Source organism: Canis aureus, chromosome 24 (genome assembly GCF_053574225.1).
Source record: "Canis aureus isolate CA01 chromosome 24, VMU_Caureus_v.1.0, whole genome shotgun sequence".
NCBI lineage: Eukaryota > Metazoa > Chordata > Mammalia > Carnivora > Canidae > Canis > Canis aureus.
This window is the reverse complement of record NC_135634.1, coordinates 21,705,967-21,731,581: the sequence shown is the minus strand read 5'-3', so window position 1 is coordinate 21,731,581 and position 25,615 is coordinate 21,705,967. Positions and strand designations below refer to the sequence as shown.

The 25,615-nt window shown below is 36.8% G+C and overlaps 1 long non-coding RNA gene across 3 annotated transcripts in view; it reads right to left on the bottom strand.

The window, feature by feature from the left end:
- Window positions 1-25,615, bottom strand: part of LOC144295899 (uncharacterized) — a 49,297-nt gene that overhangs the window by 18,786 nt on the left and 4,896 nt on the right. For 2 of the 3 annotated variants that reach the window (XR_013363017.1, XR_013363016.1), the window contains exons 4-6: window positions 8,025-8,086; window positions 5,557-5,636; window positions 5,072-5,104 (exon numbers count right to left, since the gene is read on the bottom strand). This is a non-coding gene — a long non-coding RNA (uncharacterized LOC144295899). Of the gene's footprint in view, window positions 1-5,071; window positions 5,105-5,556; window positions 5,637-7,706; window positions 7,934-8,024; window positions 8,087-25,615 lie in introns of those variants that run through there. The other variant, XR_013363018.1, reaches the window with a different exon arrangement.

Genomic DNA, 25,615 nt, shown 5'->3' with positions numbered 1-25,615 from the left:
TCTGCTTCAGCTCAGGTCATGATCTTAGGCCCGCCTAGGGATGGAGCTCCATGTTGGGCTCCCTGCTCCATGGGGAGTCTGACTCTCCCCCAACTTGTGCTCACGTTTTCTCTTGCTCACTCTCAAGTAAATAAATAAAATCTTTTAAAAAGAAAAAAAAAAAGGCCTGAGCTTAGATCAAGAGTCAGATATTTAACTGGCACCCCTTAAAGGATTTTAAAGCAGCTGAGGGACATGATCAAATTCATACGTGAGGAGGATTCCTCAGAAGGGGAATAATTTGGAGAACAAAGACTGTGAATATGTTTCCAGCAAGATGCCCTTAGAATATGCAAATGAGTAATATTTGTGTCTTGCAGTCCTGGCCCTAAATGAAAGTTACAAAGCCCTAAATGAACTCATGAAGAAAGACAAAGATTTTCAGCATTCCTTTGCCACCCTACTTTCCTCACTTTCCCATGGGGGTCCTCAGTGACGCTGTGATTTTCAAACTGGCCAAGCTTCTCAAAAACAAAAAAACAAAAACAACAAGTGTTACATTCTTTTAAAATGAAGGACAATATAATAAATACTTTCCCCTTAAAATATTTTTTTGCAACAAGAGTAGATAATTTACACAATAAAACATCATTTTTGCCTCCTTCCTTTCTCTGAGTACTTGCTCTACATCCTCTGAAAGGTGAGAGGCATCAGAACAAAATAAGAACAATACAGTATTCACATGCAGCCCCTGGGGGCAGCACCTGTGGCATACATTTTTTGGTGTGAATTCTGGTTTAATTAATAAAATCTAAATAAAGGCAATAAAGCCACAATTCAAACCACTGCCTGTCAGTTCTTTTATATATGTATGGAACAAATGAGTGTCTATTTATTCTTAGGTAGAGCTCAAAAGCACAGAGGAAAAAGAAATATGTATTTGCATCCTTTCATAGGAGAGTATTTAACAGTGACTATGCTTATCTCTTGATATGAAAACACTCTCTTTAGCCTGTTACTGGCTTCAGAAGAATGAGAGATGATTGACAGGGCCTTTCACATGACTTAGTATGGTTATAGTCACATGGACATTTTAATTAACAAGGAAAAGATAGTGACAGGGTTTGATCTGAGAATTATCAAACCCTCCTTAATTATTATCACCTTCATTTGTGTGCCATTTGGCTCCATTAAACTTAAGTCAGAATGTTGCTTTCTTTTGGCAGCCTCTTTTAAATTTTAGATACCTACGAATGAGTCCTACATGAAGCTTCATCCAGAGTAGTTAAGTGGCTTAGTTACACAGCTAGCTTGGAAAACACTAGAATCTAAGCTTTGATTTCTGATTTGCTATTTATCCACAAATTTCCTATTGTCTGATTATAATCTCATGAAGAAGCCTGACTCAGAAGGTATCTCAAAACCTGAAGTTACACAAAATTGCTCAAATAAGAAAATATTTATTGAATATAAATAATTGAATGCTAAGCACTACCTGACATGGTCCTCACTCTATGGGCCTTAAAACACAACTACAAAATGTCAATGGGCATGAATATAATTCTTCATCTGAGCTCTAGTTGGAAATCACCCACAACTCCATGAATAACACAGGAAGCAATTCACCAAGCCTCAGTTTGTTTGCAAAAACAAACAAAAAGATAGGATAATCTCTCTTCCTTGTCAATTTTTCAGGATGATTGCAATTTTTCAGGAGGACTGGGTGCTGATCCACCTAATCTGGCCCATGGGTCAGGTCTAGCCCACCACCTGATTTTGTAAATAAAGTTTTATTGGAACACAGCCACATTCATTTATTTATGTATTGTCTATGGCTGCTTCCATGACAAGTTAAGTACACATGGCCCACAAAGCATAAAATATTGACTATCTGGCGCTGTGCAGAAAAAGGTTGCTAACCTCTGGTTTAGGTGGTTTTTCTGTATGTGCAGAAATTTGCAATACAGCATTTATATTTTATATTTGGTGCAGAAATAGACCCTGAAGCACATAAAGCCCCAGCCTTGACTGACCTTACTGCGTGGTAAATACTCAGGAATAGGATGGAGTGAGCACCCTACATGAGGATTCTCTTATAGCACTTATACAAGCTGAGTCTCCAGAGCAGCCAAAAGGGACCAACAATGCACCAAATGTAAATAAATTAAAATTTAAAAATAAACTTGAAAATGGTAAGATATTATAGAATCTGACAAGATCTCTCACCCTAGTAGGCTGTATATCCAATGGGAATTACAGGACCAAAAAAGGCAGATACTTTAGACAGGGAACATGCACTAAGTTTTCACTGAAAAGTCCTCCATGTACATCTATGTCCAGATAAGTTCTTTTAAAATTGAGATATAATAAAGTACACAGCTTTTAAGTACATACTTCAATCAATTCTTATCTGTGTGTATAACTGAGTAACCAGTACTTAGATCAAGGTATTGAACATTTTCAACACCCGAGAAGACTCCTCTGAGCTCCCATTCAATTGATAATCCCCTAAAAAAAACAGGTATTCTGGTATCTGTCATCATAAATCAGTTATGCCTGGCTTTTGAACATCATATCAATAGAATCAGACAGTATATATACACTTTTGTGCCTGGCCTTTGCTGTGAACAAATCTCATGAATTCAGGATCGGTCATTTCCTCTCCTGGCTGTGAAGTCAGTCAAAACAACACAGGAAAAGAACAGAAATTAGGGCAGCTGATCCACACCGCCTACCGAGATCTGGTAGGTTGGCCAGAGGTAGAATCTCACTATGGAGATTTCGCCCATGCAAAAACCAGCTGCACTGCAGTTTTCAAATAGTAAATATCGTCCTGCTCCCCAAGAGCTCAAGGCCATAGGCGGAAGACTCTTCTCTGTAATCAAACACTTGCCTCAGCCATGCTGGTTTAGAATAAAACCTGCACCCTCAGCAGTCTGCCTTCTAAGATCCCCACATATCTGCCAGAGGCCTGCCTCAGCATAAACCTGGCGCCTGCACCTCTGCATCTAGGGAAACATGATCACCTGTATAGGCAGCCTCCTGACGGTGGCCACAGCTGCCACAACTTTTAGCCACCAGCCGTGGTGAAAATCAAACATGTTCAGCAGTTACTACAGAATTACCAATGCTAAGGGCACACACTAAGCTAGAAACCTCAATCCTCATGCAATAGTTTGAACTCACAAACTGCATTTCTTGTGAATGCAGTTCTTCTTCCTAAAACCCAGCTTCCTGACACAGAGACATTGGGTCTGGGAGGTGGTCTGATAGCTGGGACCTCTCTTCCACCCTGAGTTCTGAACCAACTGAGAAACACAAGAGTCAGCTGATGGAGAACCAAAACTATGTTCTACTGATAAAGCCTAGGTTCATAGACACAGATTACATCTGCAGGCAAACAGACTGCCTGATGCCAAACCCTAGAGTGAGACACTCACCAGTCCCATCACCTCAAGCCTGTCCTGACAGCAGGGAAGAGCTGAGGAGAATGTTGGCTTTCCGGAAGGTAATTCTCCCCAGAGAAAACAGGAGGGGAAGGAGCTAGATTAAGTGTGCTCAATTTCTCCTTTCAAACTCACCAAACAGATGAAATCATTTGTCCTCCCTGGAGAGACACAAATGAGAGGATGAAAAGAGCTAGAAGTTTTATTAATGAGTGAAGCTTCCTCCACGTTGAAGGAAACATCAGAAAAGTAAGAATCCTTCAACAGAAATGTAAACTATCAATAAATTATTAGCGAATACACTATTGGTATGGTTAACAATTAGAAATATTAAGCCATACTTAAAACATGGAGTAAATATTAATCAGAATGTGTTGTTAACTGATCAAAAACCCTTTTCTCCGACCATAAGAGACAATGTTTATAATTTTTTTCAAATGGCTTTAAATGTCAGAACAACAATATAGCTTACAAATAGGGTTTTGCGGGGTTTTTTTTTTTTCTCATTTGTGACAGGAAGTATGTTACTCAAACTTATCAGAGATATGGACAGCTTGGGTATATAACAAAAAATTGTGTTTAAAGTGTAAGTCAGTAAATATATGTGAGAGGATACATTGCTACATACAAATTAACCAGTCAGAACACAACTTTACAATGTTTAACACAGAATAAGCTTCCCTGTACAAACAGCACCTTTGTGACATTTTAACTTTAGTACCCCTTTCCTTCTTCCTCACACTCTCCTTCAACAGAAGCCACACCAACCTCCTCATAATCCTTCTCAAAGGCAGCCCTGTCCTCACAGGCCTCAGAAAACCCTCCTTCCTCCATGCCCTCACCCACATACCAGTGAACAAAGGCATGCTTGACATATATCAATCAGGTCAAACAAGTGGCCCAGGTGAGCACACGCCTCAGCATTGGCTGTGGTGGTGCTCAGCATGCATACAGCTTGCTGTACTGTGGCCAGGTCTCCACCAGGTACCACAGTGGGAGACTAGTAATTAATGATGACTTTGAAGCCAGTGGGGTTCCAGACCACAAACTGGATGATATGCTTGGTCTTGATGGTAGGAATGGCAGCACTGACATACTTAGGAACGACATAACCACGGCACAACAGGCAGTAAGCCATGTTTTTACCATGGCAACTGTCACATTTCAGCATCTGGTTGGCTGGCTCACAGCATGCATTGGTGATCTCTACTATAGAAAGTTGTTCATGGTAGACTTTCTCAGCAGACATGACAAGGGTATATGTGGCCAGAGGGAGTGGATGTGGGGATAAGGTACCAGGCTGGTCTGGAATTCCGTCAGAGTGACATTCAGGGCTCCATCAAATCTGAGGCAAGCAGTGATGGAAGACACAATTTGACCTATCGACCTATTCAGGTTAGTGTAGGTTGGGTGTTCTATCAAGGTTTCTACAACAGATGTCACAGATGCCCTCATGGTCTACCACGAAGGCACAACCACAATCCTCCATCCAGGTGGTGTGGTTGTGGGTAGTGAGGATGGAATTGTAGGGCTCAGCTACAGCTATGGAAACCCAGATGGCTAGGTAAATGGGGAACTCCAACTTGGCTATTACTTCACAGCTAAGATACTAATTATTAAAATGATAATTATAAATCATCAATTACCTTTGTTCAAGAGCAGTCTCAGAAAGGTTAAGGCTTAAGAACAGAAAAGAGAAAAGAAAAGCCAGAATATCAAAATGACAGGCAAAATATGGTTTTATTAAAACTAAAACTGAGAAAAATACCTTCCTTATGTGAGATACAACATAAACGATATAGTGATCATATTTAAAACTTCACCGCTAAGTTAGCAAAGTCAACTAAATCTTGCATGTTATAAGATACATTTTCTAAACTAAAAACAAAAATATAGTTTTTTTTAGTGAAGTTTTATTCCCCCACCATGTTCATGTAGTGTTAAAACATATTATATCTCTTTACCAATAAAGACACTGAATGTGGCTCTATGCTTTTGCTCAAATAAACGCTATTGGCTTCCTCACGGCTAATGTCTCCCTCATGTGCCATCAGTTCTATGAATGCTCAAAATCAGTGAAGCACCCCTCTACCTAGCTTCAGGAATTATTGCTGGATCCTATGACACTTACCAAATTACCATGACACCTTTCGGGTGCTCTACACACCACTGTTTCACAAATGCTCTTTAATTTAATTCATCATAGAGCTCCTGGGAGATAGAAAATAAGAGTTTCAGAACCTTAAAACTCTCAATGCTAGTCCAAACTGGTCCAAACCTGGCTTGACTCTAACAGTGTGTTTCAAGAAAGCAGTTTAGCTTACCTTTTCCTCAGTTTTTTTTTCCCCATCTGCAATAGGCAGGTGATACCAACTTCATTAGGGCTCTTGTAAGCACAGAGAGGGATACTATATATTCATTGCACAGAATGGTATCAAGCACATAGTAATAGCCAGCTATTCTGCCTATAAGAGACATTCATGCATCCTCACCCAAATGGGCAGTTTTAATTTATTCACTTTAGAGATTTCCAAGTCCTTATGATTCAGCCTTTGTTAATGGTAACTCTGTAATATAATGCTACTAATCATAATATAGTCAGCTCTCAATTATTCATGTTCTTGGACAGGAGCATTGGTCTGAATTAAACACACACATTTATTCTCAGACACATATACACTCACACCTGGAGATTCACACACGTCCTTCTTCATTACAGGAGTGCCACAAACTGAATGTTTGAATCTCCTCAAAATTCATATGTTGAAACCTAATTCCCAGTGTAATGGTATTTGGAAGTGAAACCTTTAGAAAGTGACTGGGTCATGAAGTGGGTGGAACCCTCATGAATGAGATTAGGGCTCTTATAAAAGAGGCCTCAGAGAGCTCCCCACCCCCCATCTACCATGTTAGAACACAGTAAGCTCTCACCAGACACCAAATCTACTGGTGCCTTGATCTTGAACTTCCCAGCCTCCAGAATAGTGAGAAATAAATTTCTGTTGTTTATAACCCACCCAATGTATGACATTGTTATAGCAGCCCAAATGGATCGAGACAGAGAGGTACCATGATAAAGCTGGAGGCTACCCTATACTTAAGCCGTGTAGTCTTTAACTGGCTCATATAATCCCCTCAGTTTTATTTAAACTGAAAACACTGTGGAAACAGGGCAGTCTTTTCCCTTTTAAGTCTTTAAACATAGTGTTGGTGCCCTTCAATCTGAGATGGTACAGATGTAGGCAGACTTATGTAATGTTAGGGACATAAAGAAGATTTCCTAATCCTATACTTACTTCCTCTCTTCTGATTCATTATAGTATATTTATACTACTTTTACTGGTCTTTGTAATGTTTCAAAAATAAAATATACCTGTTCTTGCCTTGAATCAAAGTGATATAGTAAGCTTTCTGTATTAGCTGCAATTTCTAAAATACTTTTAAGCATATAATAAGGAACAATTAAATCATAATAAATTTGAAAATAACAACAATGTTTTCCCAAGATCAATTTAAGTATCTAATGCATTAGAAAATACAAGGTTTCCTAGTAGTCCAAATTATCAGCTAGTTGCTTAGTTCAAATGCCAACTTTTTAAAAGTATTATTTAAGAGGAAAATCTTTTATTTGTAACACTTTCTCTTTGGTAAATACTTCTTGCTCTTTCCCTTATTTTCATCTGGTAAATTCTTGCCAGCATCATTTGATCTGTTTTCAGAGCACAGATTTCATAAGAGCAAAAATATGTTCCAGATAAAAACCTATGAATACTGTATCTGGGAATAAGGACCATTTCTTCCTCTATACTTCTTTTGCATTGCCCAGAATTGCTGAATACTTTCTATGAAACCTAAAGGTTTTAACTCACTATTCCTTAGAAATATTCTAAAAATAAGGCTTAAGTCTGTAGGCTGCAAAAATATTTCTTTACATTTTTCATGACTGGTTGAATTATATGACATCCCATTCTTAACTGGGAGGTTGGCAATAGTTGTGGTAGAGTGGCATTATCTTGATTATCTGATAAATATATCAATTTGCTACTCTCAAGGATCTAACAACCCAAGAAAATTAGAGTAAACAAACAACTGGATATATAAGAATCATCAAGGAAAAAAAAAACCTTATGGCCAGTGTACTGTGTATGACACAGAATTTGAATAATATATTTTTAGGTACCATCAGGTTGAAAGATAAAGCTTTGACATTAAACAGTTAGATATCCATTAAGACACTGCTAATTCCTGAAACATCCCAGAAGATTAAAATATTCACTTAATTCACTGAGCAGTATTGAAGTGCTTATTGTGTGTTGAACATTCTATTAAGCACAAAAGCTATAATTGTGAGCAAGATGGATGAAGCTTTCAGCCCATATGAGAAGACAAAATTAAACACAACAATAATGTATAAAAAGTGCCACTGAAAATGTTGCTATTCACAGGTTAGGAAAATCCAAGTTTTAATCTCAGGTCTGCCTTAGGCCACTAATTCCGGTCTCCATTCACTGAAAGAATATATTAAAATATCTTGTTAGCATATCCCTTTTACCTTTGCCCCCATGTCACCATCTTAGGACATGCCCAATCATTTCTCACCTGTTTGCTCCTTTCAATCCATCCTTTATGCTACGCTAGAGAGGTACTTCTAAAATGCAAATCTAAAAAACAAAACAAAATAAAATACAAATCTGACTGCAACTCTTTTTCTGTTCATACTGCTAATAAATAAAGTATGGACTATTTTCCCACATCATTTCCCATATCATTTCTGGGCCTGTGTTCCCATTTCCTTATTTCTGGCCTTTTGCAATTTCATGAGGCATAAATACTCCATGGTCAGGAGACTGCCAGCTCTGGCTCCAATTTTGCCACCAGCCAGCTGTGTGTGACTAAGAGTTGTGTCACTGTCTCTCTACCCTTGGTGTCTTCATCAGTAACATGAAGATGACTAAGTCATCTTCAAGTGCCTTTCAGCTCTCTGACTTGGCAGGACTGTTGAAGTATAGTGGAGAGAGTAAGATTTAGTTTTGAGTTCTGGCTTTGCCAACTAACTAGCTATATGACTTTGTGCAAGTTATTAAATCTCTTTGTGCGATTCGTTTCATTACAAATAATATAGTCGTATACAACCACATTATAGATAATAGAGATATATATGCAGGTATAGAGTAAAGAGATAAAGCGGTATCTTCTAAACTGAATTCTTCAGAAGATAAAGTGAATTATATGTTAACAATTATTTACAGTCTTATTTCTCTTTTCAGTCAAATGTTGTCATAAAATTGATTTTCCGCTCTGTGGATTATCTGAGAAAATTTAGGAATAGTCTTACTGTACAATTAAGCAGGAGTCAGCAACAGAAATACTAAGTAGCATAGAGTAGGAAATGTGAAGTTCTGTGAAAAAGTTTATACTTATTGGCCTCTTACTAATTCCTCAAAACTGATAAAAACCATTTTTAATTGCCTGTTACTTTAATTATCTATGACTTTATCCATTTATTTTATTGTAAATAATTAAGGCTTGACTAACTTGTCTAATTACCAAAGCTATATTAGGAACGACTCATTCTTCAAGCATTTATGTGAGTGCCATGCCAGATACTGAGCATATAAAATAAATGAGACAGTCCCTCCCCTCAAAAAGCTCACAGTCTACAATGTTGGTGGGCATGGCATAATACTATGCAAAGTAAAATAATTCTTTCTTTCCAAGACTTGAAAATGGTATTAAAAATTGACAATATAAAAAAGTAAGAAATAAAAAATTTAAAAATTTTTAAAACTTAAAAACAATATAATATTCATATCTATGAGAAAGATGCACAAGGGAGTTTGAACTAAATGATATCAAGATACCTTACAACTTACAATTCTAATTTTGTGATTCAGCCCAACTATCAAAAACACCAAAAAAGAAAAACAAAAAACCTCAAAACCTGGAGCAGAATAAACTGATCTGAAAAGTAACTAACAGGCTTTCCTGAAAGCTGCTCCTAAAGAAATACATCTCATTAGCTATTCTGGGAGAAAAGGGAGAAAAAGATATTGCAAATGTACAACAGGCTTCTAAGTGGAAATGGCCTTCATTTGGATGATTCCATTTATTGATTGACATTTAAGGGATTTAAGAGTACTTTAAAAGGGTCCCTCAATGGCTTTCTCCTTGACCTATTTGTTAATCACAAACTTCAGGGACTTCTTGAATGACAAGCTTGTTGGTTCTTATTCCCCAGGATTAAAACTCTAAGAGGAGCTAATTCTTTTTTAATGTGGGTTCTGTTAATTTACCCTATTAATACCAATTAATATCAATTAAATAAAGCTGTTAAGGACACTGTTTATGCTAGAAAGTTATCCCTTAAGGAATTAATCATTATTTTGAGTAATAATATGCATATAAATACACAGAGAGATAGATATATAAATATAGAACCAAGTCTCAGAACTTAGGTCTATCTTCAGAGCTCCTGTTTTCCCCACTTTACCAAATTGCTCCTCCCACAGAAGTTCAGATGGCATAAATTATCCTTCTATCCATTTTTGTAAAAAGCCAGGCCCTGGGGCAAAAGATTGGATAGGATAGGCATATCATTCATTTACTTATTCACTCATTCATTCATTCATTGAACAAATAATTTTAATGAGAGGCTATCATGAGCCAGGCACTATTCCAGGCACTGGGATGAAAAGGTGAATAACAGGTGAAGATCTTATCCTCTGGAGCTTAAATTCAGTTGGGACTACTAGGCATTGAACTAAGAAACAAATAAATGAACCTAATAATTTCAATTAGTGGCAAGTACTTGAAGAAAACAAAAAGAGATAATATGATTGAAATTCCTTAGGTTGGTCGGGAAAGACCTTTCTGAGAAGGTGGCATTCATTTCATTCATTATTTATTAAAGAATAAGAGGTAGCCAAACATTTGAAGATGTGGAGGAGAGAAAACTGCAAATATAAAAGCCCTAAGACTGGAGATAGCTTGATGTGACTCATGTGGAGGGAATGTGGTGAAAAAGGGCAGGGGAGAGAGGAAGACAATGTAGTAAGAGAGGTGGGCAAGGGCCAGCTAATGTGAGGTCTCACAGGCCATGGTAAGGAGTTTGTAATGGGAAGCCATTGGAGAGTTTTAAGCAGGAAGGGGAGGGACGTGATCTGATTTATATTTTTAAAAAACTACTCTGTGGTCAAATAATCTTCAACAAAGCAGGAAAGAATATCCAGTGGGAAAGACAGTCCCTTCAACAAATGGTGTAGGAAAAACTGGACAGCCACAAGCAAAAGAAAGAAACCGGACCATTTTCTTACACCATATACAAAAATAAATTCAAAATAGATGAAAGACCTAAATGTGAGACAGGAAACCAGCAAAAGAGAACACAGGCAACAATCTCTTTGCCCTCAACCACAGCAACTTCTTACTAGACACGTTTCCAAAGACAAGGGAAACAAAAGCAAAAATGAACCATTGGGACTTCATCAAGATAAAAATCTTCTGCACAGCAAAAGAAATAATCCATAAAGCTAAAAGGGAACCTACGGAATGGGAGAAGATATTTGCAAATGACATATCTAATAAAGGGTTAGTGTCCAAAATCTACAAAGAACTTCTCAAATTCAACACCCAAAAAACAAATAATCCAGTTAAGAAATGGACAGAAGACATGAAAAGACATCTTTCCAAAGAAGACATACAGATGGCCAACAGACACATGAAAAGATGTTCAACATCACTCCTCATCAGGGAAATACAAATCAAAACTACTATAAGAAACCACCTCACACCTGTCAGAATAGCTAAAATTAACAACACAGGGAACAACAAGTGTTAGTGAGGATGTGGAGAAGTGGGAACCTTCTAACACTATTGGTGGGAATGCAAACTGGTACAGCCACTCTGGAAAACAGTATGGAACCTCCTCAAAAAATTGAAAATAGAACTATCCTGTGACCCAGCAATTGCACTACTAGGTATTTACCCAAAGGATACAAAATACTGATTCAAAGAGGGTACATGTACTCCAACGTATATAGCAGCATTATCAACAATAGCCAAAGTATGGAAAAAGCCCAAATGTCCATCAACTAATGAATGGATAAAGAAGTAGTGGTGTGTATATATTTATATAGTGTGTGTGTGTGTGTGTGTGTATATATATATATATATATATATATATGAAATGGAATATTACTCAGTTATCAAAAACGAATGAAATCTTGTCATTTGCGATGACATGGATAGAGCTAGACATGGATGTGCCAAGCAAAGTAAGTCAGTCAGAGAAAGAGAAATGCCATATGATTTCACTCATCTTTGGAATTTAAGAAATAAAACAGATGAACATAGAGGGTAAAAGAGAGAGAGAAAGACAAGCCATAAAAGAGACTCTTAACTATAGAGAGCAAACTGAGGGTTGCTGGGGGGAAGGTGATAGGGGGGATTGGGTTAAAAGGGTGATGGTATTAAGGAGGACATTTCTTGTGATGAACACTGGGTGTTACATGGAAGTGATAAATCACTAAATTCCATTCCTGAAACTGATATTACACTATATGTTAACTACCTTGAATTTAAATAAAACTTGAAACATTTTTTAAAGCTAAATATTAAAAAAAGATTACTCTGAATTGATGGTTTCCAGAGGGAAAGGGGATAGGGAGATGGACAAAATCAGTGAAAGGGAATGGGAAGTAAGGCTTCCAGTTATGGAATGAATAAGTCACAGGGATTAAAGATATAACATAAGGAATATAGTCAATGGTATTGTAAGAGTGTTGTATGGTGACACATGATAACTACACCTGTGGCAAATATAGCATAACATATGACATATTGAATCACTATGTTGTATACCTGAAACAAATATAACATGTGTGGCAACTATACTTTAATTTTAAAAAAGAAGATTATTCTTCTATATAGGAAATGAATTATAGGGGCAAGAGTGAAAACATGAGAGCAGGTAGTAGGTTGTTGCAAATATCTAAACAGGAGTTGCTGGTATACAGATACGAGATATATTTTGAAGACAGAACTAATAGCACCTCATGATAGGTTGACTGTGGGACATGAAAGAAAGAAGGAAACAAAGGACCCCTTTCTTGATTTGGAACCAGAGTAATTGGATGAAAGTGGTGCCACCTTCTGAAAAGGGGTAGAGTGGGGAGGAATCAAAGGTTCTGTACAGGACATATTAAGTTTGAAATGTCTTAATTACCCAAGTGGATATGTTAAGGAGACAGTTGGGTATCCATGTCCAAAGCTCAGTGAAGAAGTCAAAACAAGAAGTAGTAGTATGTGAGTCATTAGCATATTAATGGGTTTTTAAACCATGAACTTTCTTTTCTTTTTTTTTTTAAGATTTTATGTATTGGGATCCCTGGGTGGCGCAGCGGTTTAGCGCCTGTCTTTGGCCCAGGGCGCGATCCTGGAGACCCAGGATCGAATCCCACGTCGGGCTCCCGGTGCATGGAGCCTGCTTCTCCCTCTGCCTGTGTCTCTGCCTCTCTCTCTCTCTCTGTGACTATCATAAATAAAAAAAAAAAAAAAAAAAAAAAAAAAAAAAGATTTTATGTATTTATTCATGAGAGACACCGAGAGAGAGGCAGAGACACAGGCAAAGGGAAAAGCAGGCCCCACGCAGGCGGACTCAATCCCGGGTCTCCAGGATCAGGCCCTGGGCCAAAGGCAGCGCTAAACCACTGCCCAACCATGAGCTTTCTTGAGAATATGTATATAGAGAAGAAATGAGAGAATTAGCTCAAGATCCCCCGCTTTTTGTTTTTGTTTTTTTTTTTAATGTTTGGATTTTTTTTAAGATTTTATTTATTTAACCATGAGAGACACAGAGAGAGAGAGGCAGAGACATAGGAAGAGGGAGAAGCAGGCTCCATACAGGGAGCCTGCTGTGGGACTCAATCCCAGGACTCCAGGATCAAGCTCTGAGCTGAAGGCAGGCGCTTAACTGCTGAGCCACGTAGGTGTCCCAAGATCCCCCAGTTTTAAGTTTACTAATTTCCCCAAAGATTTTCTAATAATTCATGATTTATAAAATGCATTTCATATCTAAAAGCCACAGAGCCATTTGTCATGTGACATTAGAGATATTTTTTGATCCAATAATATATAGTATATAATTTAATTATAATTGAAATGCCTCCGTATTTTTAGCATTCACATTTAAATAATTTTATAATATCATATTAGTTGAGAAAAAGTAAGAATCATAGCTGCAAGTTTATTTCTCTTAGCTTTCTCTTTTCAAGTCAGTCAGCTTATCATCTTTCTGATGATTGTCTTCATCTTTTAAAATATGCTATATTTACATTTTGTGACCAGGTCTCCTGGCCAGAACTAGCACTCTTACTTCTTTATCCATATTCAAATGCAATCATGAAAAAGCATAATGTTATTTTGAGTATATTGGTGCAATAAAATAAATTAGACGTATAGCAACTACAGCATTTTCTTGAAGGTCTATTGTAATAAAAAGGGAATTTAGAATGTGTGTTCAATACACTTAAAAAAAATTTTTAATATGGTATTAATAGGTAAAGGATATTATATCAAACTCTGAACAACTACATATACTAGAATTCATATCCTTGATACTATCCTTCACTTCACTACTGCATTATAAACAACTTGAAGTCAAGGCAGGATTCTACCTATCTTTGTATACCTTCCTTGCATGTGTCATTGACCCTTTCACTTACTGTACTAACAATTATTAAAGATCTATTATGTGCTGAGCAGACCATACTTGTTCTTGAGGAATTTATAGTCTAACATGGAGCACACAGAAATGAACAGACTAGGTATTTAATGTTTTTTTTTTTTTTTTTTTTTTGGTATTTAATGTTGATAGGAGTTGTGATGGTGACATGCCCAGGGTATTGATGAGAACATACAGGTGAAATCCCTGGAAAGAGACATAAAGGCAATATATTCAAATGCTCATACATCCTTGTAAATTTTGAAAAGAAAAAAAACGTATTTCTGTGTTCTAGATCATAAAGAAGAATCCTGACATTGTAGAAGTTTCATGCCCCACAAAACCTGGGTCTGCCCCCTAAGACTCCACAGAAATCTTCCAGAAGATAACACAAGGCTGGATCTTGATGAGAATAGAGAAGGAAGTGAGTGGATAGAGGCAAATTAGAGAGAGACACTAGCAGATAGAGGAAGGTATTTCTGGCACAGAAGGCAGCATGTGCAAAGGCCTAGATGTGACAGCAGAAGGTACAGTGAAGAGATCTGAAATCTGCTCATATTTCATTGTGGCTATAGTGTAGAAGCAAGATGATATCTTGAAGTGAGATTACAAAAGTAAGCAGAGGCTGGGTGGTGAAGGGCCTTGAATACTATGCTAAGAATTTGGAGTTTATTCTGAGGCTTTTTTGAAAATTTTAAATATGGGAGGAACTTAATCATATTATGTGCTAGAAAGAGTACTCTGGCAGTAGATTGAATAATAGGTTTCAAGGAGCAAGAATGCAGAGCAGTGTTGAGTTTAAAGAGGAAGTTGTTGAATTAGACTGAGAAGAAATGACAGATAACTCACAAGTCTCTGTTTGGGCTAGCTGGTGAGAGAGTAATTCATTGTGATTCTGAATTCAGGAAAAATTAAAAATAAATAAATAAAAAAGTTTCATTGAGGCATGTGAGGGAGACAAGTATGTGTCTCAAACTGGAAATAAGAGTTGCCAGATTCAGGTGTCTAGTAAGAAGTAGTACATAGTACTCTGGGGTTTAGGAAATAAATTTGTGCTACGGAAATATAATATAGGAACCATTATCACATGGATGGTATTTGAAGTCATGGGAGTTGACAGCTGACCAAGGGAACAGTGTAAATTTGGGGACATCAAACTTGGATTCTTGGATCAAATCTGGCCCACTGCCTGTTTTGTGAATAAAGTTTTATAGGAATACAGCCATGCCCATTTGTTTACATAGTGTCTATGGCTGCTTTCACACTACAACAGCAAAGTTGAGTTATTGCAGCAGAGACCATATGGCCCACAAAGCCTAAAATATTTACCATTTAGCACTTGACAAAAAAAAAAAAAAAAAAAGGACTGAAGTCCAAATCTGGGAAAACATCCACAGTTAAACAGGAGTCAGAGAAAGAAGAATCTCTGAAGGATGTTGAGCAGGAAGAAATTAAAAAAAAAAAAAAAAAACAGAAAAGAGTAGTATCAATAGAGAATTAAGATAGAGACAGCATATAAATTTTGCCCAAAGATTTTAAATAGTGTCCGATAACTTAAGTAGGATTTAACCAAAAAGAGAACTTGATTAGCTCCACTGAAGCACTTGGAGTGGAGTATATACTTTACTACATATATCCCACTAAAACTGCTGCCACCAACATTCTTTCAAATTCCAACCTAGACCTATGGTATCATCTCTGACTTACTTATGTAAGATGCCACTCATTCTTCCATTCTTTCTTAGGAACAACCATGAATTTATTCCGTTTCCTTTTTCTCCATTCCCATCATCACCACTCTATCTGCCCCTCGTTGAGGCAGATACTACATTTACTCCATCTTACTTTCCTATTTGTTTTTTTCTCTACTTTTTCTTATCTATTTTTAAATGATTTTACCTGACTCTAGCCTTTACATTTTTGTGAGTTCCTTCAAAGAAAGAGGGATAATTCTCCCTTAATAAATTTCTACCTAATTATTTTGCCTGTGATTTCCTATTCTATTTGTGAACATTGTTTAAAAATACAAACGGGGGATCCCTGGGTGGCGCAGCGGTTTGGCGCCTGCCTTTGGCCCAGGGCGCGATCCTAGAGACCCGGGATCGAATCCCACATCGGGCTCCCGGTGCATGGAGCCTGCTTCTCCCTCTGCCTGTGTCTCTGCCTCTCTCTCTCTCTGTAACTATCATAAATAAATAAAAAATAAATAAAATAAATTTAAAAAAAATAAAAATACAAACGGGATCCCTGGGTGGCTCAGCGGTTTAGCGCCTGCCTTTGGCGCAGGGCATGATCCTGGGGTCCCGGGATCAAGTCCTGCGCCAGGCTCCCAGCATGGAGCCTGCTTCTCCCTCCTCCTGTGTCTCTGCCTCTCTTTCTCTCTCTCTCTCTCTCTCTCTCTCTCTTTCTCTCTCTCTATGTCTATCATAAATAAGTAAATAAATCTTTAAAAAATAAATTAATTTTAAAAAATACAAACATATTTTCATAGATTTAACACAATAGAAGTTTATTTTTCAATCAGCATTACCCTGATACCAAAACCAGATGAGGACATCACAGGAAAAGAAAATTACGGGCCAATATCCCTGATGAACATAGATACAAAGATGTTCAACAAAATATTAGTGAACCAAATCCAACACTACATTAAAGGATAATACACCATGAACAAGTGAAATTTATACCAGAAAAAAAAAGAACTTTAAAAAAAAATTTATACCAGAGATGCAGGAATGGTTTAACATGCACAAATCAACGTGATATACAACACATTAACAAAATAAAGGATAAAAATCAAATGATCATCTTAATAGATGCAGAAAATGCATTTGACAAAACTCAACATTCATTTGTCATAAAAATTCTCAACAAAGTGGTATAGAGGGAATGTACTTCAACATAATAAAGGCCATCTATGACAAGCCCACAGCTAATATTATACTTAAAGGTGAAAAACTGAAAGCTTTTTCTCTAAGATCAGAAACAAGACAAGGATGCCCACTCTGGCCACTTTTATTCAACATAGTAGCAAAAATCCTAGCCAGAGCAATTAGGCAAGAAAAAAGAAATAAAAGGCATCCAAATTGGAAAGAAGAAGTAAAACTATCACTATTTGCGAAGGACATGATATTATATCCATAAAATCCTAAAGATTCCACCAAAAAACTGTTAAGACTAATAATTCCAGTAAAATTGCAGGATACAAAATCAATATACAAAAACTGTTGCATCTCTTTATACTAATAACAAGCTATCAGAAAGAGAAATTAAGAAAATTTACAATTACATCAAAAAAAATGTCTAGGAAAAAAATTAACCAAGGAAGTGTAGGGCCTGTACACTGGAAACGATAGACGTTAATAAAAAAAAAATCAAAGAAGACACAAATAAATAGAAAGATTTCCCAATGCTCATGGATGGGAAGAATTAGTACTGTTAAAATATCCATACTGCCAAGCAATCTACAGATTCAATGTAATCCCTATCAAAATTTCAATGCCATTTTTCACAGAAGTAGAACAAATAATCCTACCATTTGTAAGAAACCACAAAAAAAAAAAACCCTGAAAAACCAAAATGGAGGCATCATGCCCCCCAATTTCAAACTATATTACAAAGCTAGAGTAATCAAAAGAGTATGGTAGTGGCATAAAAACAGACACATAGATCCGTGGAACAGAATAGAGAACCAAGAAATAAAGCCACATATTATGGTCAATTAATTTATGACCAAGAAGCCAATGATACTCGATGGGGAAAAAACAGTCTCTTCAATAAATACTGCTGCAAAAAGTGAACTATACAAGCAAAAGAAAGAAACTATGCACTATCTTATACTACCTACAAAAATTAACTCCAAAGGACTAAAGACTTCAATGTAACACCTGACCATAAACTACAAGAAATAAGGGGTAAACTCTTTGACATCAATCTTGGTAATGATTTCTTGGGTTTGACCAAAAGCAAAGTCTACATAAGCAAAAACAAACAAGTTGGACTACATCAAACCAAAAAGCTTATTTACAGGAAAGGAAACCATCAGCAAAATGAAAAGGCAACCTACTGAGGAAGAAAATATTTGCAAATCATGTATCTGATAATGAGCTAATATCCAAAATATATAAAGAACTCATGAACTCAACAGCAAAAAATCCAATCCAATTAAAAAATGGACAGAGGGGCAGCCCTGGTGGCTCAGCGGTTTAGCGCCACCTTCAGCCCGGGGCATGATCCTGGGGGTCCAGGATGGAGTCCCTCATCTGGCTCCCTGCATGGGGCCTGCTTCTCCCTCTGCCTGTGTCTTTGCCTCTCTCTCTCTCTGTGTGTCTCTCCTGAATAATAAATAAAATCTTTTTAAAAAAATGGGCAGAGGATATGAATAGACTTTTTCCTAAGACTTACAAATGACTAACAAATACATAAAAAGGTGCTCAACATCATTAGTCACCAGGGAAATGCAAATCCAAACAACAATGAGATATCACCTCATACCTGTCAGGATGGCCATTATCAAAAAGACAAGAAGTAATAAGTGTTGGCAAAGATGTGGAGAAAAGGGAACCTTTGTGCACTGTTGATGGGAATGTACACTAGCACAGCCATTATGAAGAACTCTATGGAGGTTCCTCAAAAAATAGGAAGTACCATATGATTCAGAAATTCTACTTCTGGGAATTTATATGAAGGAAAACAATAACTCAAAAATATATATGTACCCTATATTTATTGCAGCATTATTTATAATAGCCAAGACACAGAAGCAATGGAAGTGTCCATTGGAGAACAAATGGATAAACAAAATATGGTGCAAAAAAAAAAAAAAAGAAAATATGGTATATGCCATATGGTGTATATTCCATATATAGTGGAATATTATTTGGTCATAAAAAAGGAGATCTTGCCATTTGAGACAATATGGATGGACCTTGAGAGCATTATTCTAAGTTAAATAAATCATATAGAGAAGGATAAATATTACATGATCTCAAAACAAAGAAAACAAAACAAAACAAAAAACAAACTCATAGCTACAGAGAAGAGATTGGTGGTTACCTGAGGTGGAGAGTGTGGAGTGGAAAAAATGGGTAAAGGGGGTCAGAAAGTATAAACTTCTAGTCATAAAATAAGTAAGTCCCAGGGATATAATGTACAGCATGACAACTTTTAATAAAAAGAAAAAAGTTTATTTTTCAATTATATACCAACTGTCTAAGAAAAGTATTCTACAAGTGGCCTCCCATGTGGAGTATCAGGGACCACAATCCCTTCATCTTGTAGCTCTTCTCTTGTAGCCTATCACAACATACCATCTCCAGGGTTGCTACAGGAATGAAGAGAGAGAGAAGAGTGCATATGATTGTCTCTGTAGACTAGGCCTGGAATTAACTCGTATCATTTGCAGTTGCAACTCATTGGCCTGAACTCAGCCACATGGCTGCACCAAACTTTAAAGGAGTCAGGAAATGAAATGTATCTGTGTGCTCAGGAATAAAAAGAGAACAGATTGGTAACCACTAGAAATATCTGTCTTCTCTCCTTTTTCATCTGTCCTGTATACCACAGCCAGACAAATCTTCCCAAAACTTGACTTTCAGGTGTAAGCACTCTTACTCCCTGTTTCTTGAACACACCAGCACATTTTTGCCTAGGGGCCTTTGTACTTGGTGTTCCCTCAGCCTAGAAGATTCTTTCCCCGGACTACCATAAAATTTGCTCTCTCAAAACATAAAAGAAGCTTGAAATCTTTATTCAAACATTATCTTAAAGGAAAGACTTCCCTGATTGCTGAATGTAACACTGTGAGCCTTTTGATAGTAAAGACCTTTTCTATTATCCCATCATTGCTTTCTTTTGCTGATAGTATTTGTCACCATCTAAGGTATTATATGTTAATTTTTTTATTGCATTCCCTTTCTCTCCACTAAAACATGAAACAGAGATTTTTGTTGCTTTGTTAGCCATTTTTCCCCAGCCTAGAATAGTATATGGCACACAATAAGCATGCAATAAAAATCTATTGGCTGAAGGAAAGAATTTCAATACACAAATGATATAATCTTGCAAGGACTGATGTCAATGGAAAGCAAAAAGTAGGGCTATGGGAAGAGTGGAAGAGAACCATCCAAGAGGGGAAGACCATTAGGGAAGCCAGGTGAACTACTCTATTGATAGAAGGAGAGTTCTACAGAGTCCTGGACAGAAAGAAAGCTGAGCAGTGGGACCAAGTCAGATGCACAAAGGGGCAGAGCTTAGCTTTACCTGAAGGCTTGGATCAAAACAACCAAATCTTTCTAACAATCAAAGACAACTGAAAAAACAAAATATGATTTTCCACTTAAAAACTGCTAGAGGGGCACCTGAGTGGCTGTTAGTTAAGTGTCTGACTCTTGGTTTCAGCTAAGGTCATGATCTCAGAGTTGTGGGATTGTGACCCACATGGAGATTTAGTCTCAGCCGGAGCCTGCTTGAGATTCTCTCCTCTCTCTCCCTCCCTCTCTGTCATGCTCCTTCTTGTGCTCTCTCTCTAAAATAAAAAAAAAATTTTAATCTTGAAAAAAAAGAAAAAATTGCTAGAAATCTTTAATAACAATCTTCAATGCAGCCAAGGTTACAGTGACCTTTTCATATAAATTGATACTATTTTTGAAAGCAAGTAAGTATTATTTAGAGCTATATTGACATCAATATTCTTTGTTCCAATTAATGCATGTCTTGGAATTTATGCCAGGCAAATAATAAGAGATGGAGATAAAAATTTATGACCATGGCTATGTATTATGCCAATATTAGTAATATAAACAATAATAGAAGCAAATGGAATTGGAAACAAACAAATTCAGCAGAGCAATACAGATTAAGCAAATTGTGGCATGTCCACATGGTGAATAGCATGCAGCCATTACATAGTTACAGTTTAACAGAAATATTTTTAAAATATGGGGAAATGCTCATAATATAATACTAAATGAAAAAGTAGCCTTATGGTTAAAAATCTAAATTTTGGAGCCAAGCCAAAATAAGTTTAAAATCTTTATTCCACCATTCACAAGCTTCATGACCTTAGGCAAATCACTCAGTTTCTAAATCTGTTTCCTTATCTGTAAGCCTGGGATCATAATATTAATTCTCAGTATTATTCTAAATATAAAAAAAGATTATGATTGTAAAGTATTTAACACAATGCATTTAATAAATAATACCTATTATTATGAGAAAATATGACTTAATATTCTTTACTTCTTTGCATTTAAAAGTACTTTTAAGTACTTCCCAAATTTTCTAAATATAAGAGCATAAATGTTTTTATAAAGAGAGAAAAATTAGTTCAGGAGACACTTAATATTTTTAAAGTTATTCTCCGGGTGCCTGGGTGGCTCAGTCAATCAAGCATCTGCCTTCTGCTCAGGTCATGATCCCAGGATCCTGAGATCAAGCCCTGAGTCTGGCTCCCTGCTCAGCAGGGAGTCTGTTTCTCCCTCTTCCTTTACCCACCCCCACCCCACCTCTCCCAAATAAATAATTTTATTTTTAAAGCTATTCTGAAGTCTCTGGAGGTTTAGAGATTTTGCTACGATTTTTGGGAACCTCTTGCAAATTTCATGTTACATATAGTCTATCATTCTGGTTGAAGGCATTTCAGCTGTTCATTAATCTTATTAATCATGATCTATAAGGGAAATACCCCTAAGTTTGCCCCAACATGGAGCAAATTTTAAATAACTAATGACCGATAATAAGATAATTAAAATGTCCAAGAAAGACTTACAAGAATACTTGGTAAACAAAAAAGACACAATTGTTCAAAGTCCATTTCTCATTCTTTTAAAATCCCGTCAATCAAGGACACAAATATAAAGGACTTGATTTGAATAGAAAATAATAAATTTCATCCCTTAAATATATATCCTAAGAGGAGTGGAGGATAGAGTCACAGCTGGCTAACAAAATACTTGGTGATGCTGACATCTAAGGTTGAAATAAAAAAAAAACTTCTCCAAGTTATCCCAGCTTCTATCATGCAGTATTTCCAAGATATGTCTATAATTAATGAGAAAATTTTAACTCAAGTCAGAACAACTTTCCATGGAGAATGGTAATAGTTAAGTAATCCTCTCTTTCCCTGACAGAAACAAACGTTTAGATATCAGTTTGAAGACACAACCAAGCCTGGAAACAAGGAAAGAAATGTAGAAATCACAACTCTGGAATCAGACATGCAGGGTTTGAATGTGAAATAAGGAACAGTAAGAGTTGACCATCTTTATCAAAGATGTTCATGGCTCTGGGAAATTTGGGCAGTAACTTATGTTAATAGAAAATCAGATGCGCCTTCTCTTGATTTGACAGCTAGTAGTCACTAGTCCTACTCCACTCTTGAGTTTAGAATGTGTATATTCCGGGATCCCTGGGTGGCGCAGCAGTTTAGCGCCTGTCTTTGGCCCAGGGCGCGATCCTGGAGACCCGGGATCGAATCCCACATCGGGCTCCCGGTGCATGGAGCCTGCTTCTCCCTCTGCCTGTGTCTCTGCCTCTCTCTCTCTCTCTTTCTCTCTCTCTCTCTCTCTGTGTGTGACTATCATAAATAAATAAATAATTTTAAAAAAAAAAGAATGTGTATATTCCTTCAAGCTACTTCCTCTACCACTAGCGTTCTCTGATTGTACTTGAACAGAGGCCTTATACTGTCACAAGTTCTTTGGGTAAATGTCCAAAGAATTTGGTTTTTAATTCATTTTAGAGATGGTTTCACTCAAGGTCATATCCCCTGAGCTATTTATCCAATAATTCTGAGAAGCTGCAAAACCAAACCAAATGTTTGTATGAGTTGTAAGATAGACTTAGTGGGGAAATGGTCAAATCTACTCAAGAATATGTGAACTTCCCCAGACACCCCAAAGGGAAAGTTAGATCCATATTTAGAGCAGTTGTTGCAAAATAGTTTTTCCCATCATATTCACTTACATGTTAAATGCTCATGGTTAATAGTGACCCAGCGAACTTTAGTTTCGGCTGCTAAAAGCTCTTTCAACTCTATAGGTTTCCAGCTATTGGGCTGGGAATTAAATATGTTTTAAAGAAACCAAATAATATCAACAAAATTTAAACCAACTTAATTCAAAATGTGACCCAGAGAAAGGATTCTTCTAGTATTCCCAAAGGTCTGTCACAAGTTATAAAAAGCCATTTCTAGGACATCCTTTCCTATAAGGCCACACTCAGAGATCCTACTAGTAGATGAGTTAAATTATATTCTGCTGGCAAAAATAAAGGGTGGCAATCCTATGAAATCTAAGGTAACTAGAACCTAGCCAATAAGTAGATCTACTTACCAATGAATTTATTCATTTCTATCTTGAACTGGATTACCCCAGAATATTATATTTCTCAGGGTATGGGCAGTTCTTTTAAACTTTTTTTTATTTTATAGATATGACAAAAAACCATACACAGTTTATCATCCTAACATTTAAGGGTTCAGTATTGTTAATTATACTCACAGTGTTGTGTAATAGATCTCTAGAAGATTTTCATCTTGCAAAGCTAAAATTCGATAGCCATTAAACAATTCCCCATTTCTCCCTCCCACTATGCCCTGACAACCATCATTCTAGTTCCTATTTCTTTGAGTTTGACTACATTAGATAGCTGAGATAAGTGAAATTATAAAGAATTCGTCTTTTTTTAACTGGGTTTTTTTCACATAGCATTATGTCCTTAAGTTTCATTCATGATATAGCATATGTCAGAACTTCCTTTTTATGAGGCCAAATAATATTGAATTGTATGTATATATACCACATTCTCTTTATACATTCATCCTTTGATGGACTTTTATGTTGTTTCCATATCTTGGCTATTGCAAATAGCACTGCAGTGAACATGGGAGTGCTAATATCTAATATCTTTAAGATTCTGACTTCAATTCTTTTGGATAAATACCCAGAAGCAGTATTTGGTAGTTCTATTTCTAATTTCTTGAGCGTCTTCCATACTGTTTTCCATAGGGCATGGGTTTTCTAACACACTTTTCTCCCTTCTGAAAAAACTTAGATACTACAATATAGTTGCCATCCAGCAAAAGAGAAAAGAGGAATTAGACCCATCTTTAAAAGGAAACATCGTAAGAGAACCAAGAAATTAATCTCGCATAGTGATCCTCCCAAAGGCCCATTTCCAAATATCCTTATTCATGTTACTCATGACACTGATGCACAGCCGGGTTTGGCAGCCATTGACTTAGGGTATAACATGGACATTTGTCACAGCAGACAGTGTCACAGCTATAACAGGCACAGGTAAGGCAGAGCTTAGACAAGGCCAGGTCAGGAATAGGTCAAACCAGATCAAGCAGGACAGAACTTGGTTTAGCAGTAGGCATTGGCTCCTTTCTGACAAAAAAACAAGTGTCAGGGCAAGCAGAGCAGCAAAACAGCTACAGAGGATCAGATCTAAATGGTGAGCAAGTGATGATGAGGAGTCCAGCACCCTGGATAGCTCCTCATTGGTTAAAAACTGATACAAACAAGCCTGAGATCTCTTTATCTTGGAAATCCAAGTTTATAAAATAGGCTCTAACCTCTCAGAGGCCTGTTTGCTGATAATAATAATAATAATAATAATAATAATAATAATAATAATAAAAAATAAATAAAAATCTCACACATATACCAGCTATTTGTTCTTGTATGCTTATTCCCACCACCACTATCACTACCCCACTTTTTTTTTTTAATCTATATCAAATGGAAAGGACTCAGGACTCCAGCAGAGTGGAGATTAAAGAGGTTAGTTGTACAAAATTTATCTTCCCAGCGTGGTATCTTTCCTAGTTGAACACCAGATCCTGCCAGATTACTGTATTACTTGGATACAGCATTTTAATCCTATTTTAAAATGAATAACTTTCAATTATCTCTACTTCTTAGTTACTACTCAGTTATAAAAGGTTTATTTTTAAATTTTCTGTAAAGTTGCAAACCTGTTTCCAAGGTGGCTATGCTGAATTTGATCACCGTATTCAAACCCTTGGGCTGGTTTTACATGAAAATCATTACCACACAGCAGTGCTTCTCAAAGAGTGGTTCTCTAACACCTGCATCAAAATCACCCATGATGCTCATTACACATGCAGACTCCTGGCCACTGCACCAAATGTAGAAATCAGTGTTTCTGAGGTTGGCGTCTAAGAAGCTACATGCTTAGAAAGGTTAGCAGGTGATATGTATACACAGTAATGTTTGAGGCCCACAGACATACAGGCTGGAATCAACTTCTACCACTTCTCATTTCACCACTTGACTCATTCAATAGCACTAACTAAAAAAGTTTTTTTAATTATACTTAAAGTTACAGTTGTCTTAGTTTTTTATTTATTTGCTCAATAAATACTCATTGCACAAACATTATGAGTGAGGCACTTGATTGGGCTCTGGAGAAATACCAGGTAACAAGACAGAAATGTTCCTTA